Raw genomic sequence first — 1740 nt, forward strand, 5'->3', positions numbered from 1 at the left:
AGGCTAAATGTTCAAAAACAGGCACTGTGGGAATAGTGTCACACTTCAGCCTCAGCATTTAAAGTCTCACCAGAGAGTAAGAGGGCACAGTGGTCTGATACACTAGCACAGTGTAATTCAAATCTTGCATTGGAGGAACAATGCACTGCAGAGTTTAGCTCCAATCCTGATCAAACTCACTCACATGTGATTATCTAGTGATCCTTAGGACCACGATCAGCTTGCTCAGGTGTGTTTGATCAAGGTTGGAGCTAAACTCTGTAGTGCATTGGCCCTCAAAGGTAAGATTTGAAGAACCCTGCACTCGCATGTCAGCTGTGAAGCATAAAGTCTGGTATGTCCTCCTTATAAAAACAAGGATACCTCTGGTAAATGGACAAGGGGAAAACATCAGATTAAAAAGCATTGATGACAGGTAAATCCGTTTACTACCACCGGTGACAGGTGTTCCCTTAATGCAATTTATTTACTGCGCTCCTCCTCAATCATGGCTGTTCCAGTCATGAGCTGCATGGCAGTGACTGAACAGATGTAGTAGCGCATCACTTTGTGACAAATGTTTTTTGTTTATTTTATCATATTACCTGGGGTGATTTAGGTTAAAACTTATTGTTATTGAAATTAATTGAAAAAAGTGTCCCACTTTAGCCTAAATCACCCCTACTTTGTCAATGTATACTGCATATTACTACATTAATTCAAACAAAGTATTTGTTTTAGATTTGCGCATTTGGCAGACACAGAACATTTAGTCAATACATATATTTTGTATTAGTACGTTTTATGGCTTGGAAAAGGTGTTGCCCGTTTATAACGTCTTTACATTAACAATATATCTAGGAATGTTTAAAATAGCAAAAAAAAGTTTTTACTTAAACCTGTACAAGCTATTTGTTACTCTTTGAATGACAATGGCATCAATATTGCTGTTTAGTTACACCAGTGATTTAATCATGGCGAACACAATTATTGCAGATGAAGGCAGTAATACAAATTAATGTTTAAATCCATGATTTGTTAATCAAGTGTGCAGCAACAAGGATGTAGAGTTTGATTCTAGCTTAACTTTAATTTGAGTTGTGTTGTACCACTTTAACAAATCATGGATTAAAATTTTAACCTATATTTAAACCTTCATCTGTGACAAATTCTGTCCGCCATGATGGATTTGCCAGTGTAAACTAAACCGCAACAGTTTTGTCAAATAAAATAAATAATTGGTTTGTATGTAAAAGGAAATGTAATTTTGCCATTTAAAACCGCTTTTTTTATATTGTCAACAAATCTGTTACATTAACGAAGGAACATGACAGCATACATTGTGAAATACAGATCATGTTTTAACAATCAACAGAATTAGGCATTTTTATGAAGCTGCATTGCCCTGTAGCTCATGACTAGGGTAGACATAGGCGAGCAGAGCACAGTACAGTACACAAAACACAATCACTGTTACATTTCACAGGTGTTACATTTCCTCAGGAGATCATGGCCCCCACCCCCTGTTCATTCTAAGAAGTTCTCCCAGTGTGTACTGAATAAGCAGGGCATCCCGAACTTAATGCCCAAGGCGTTGTGCCTCCTCACTCTCTCCAGAAACATTGAATGCTGAGGCAGTTTTAATATTTTTTTTACAATAAACAAATCTCTGAAGCGTGACGACACTATTGATGTCCTATTTCTGATCATTTATCCACACATTTTATTGTAGATATTTATTTTTATTATTTAAACCTCATC

The sequence above is a fragment of the Triplophysa rosa genome, unplaced genomic scaffold, assembly GCF_024868665.1.
Source record: "Triplophysa rosa unplaced genomic scaffold, Trosa_1v2 scaffold1_ERROPOS769263, whole genome shotgun sequence".
In the NCBI taxonomy this organism is placed as follows: Eukaryota; Metazoa; Chordata; class Actinopteri; order Cypriniformes; family Nemacheilidae; genus Triplophysa; species Triplophysa rosa.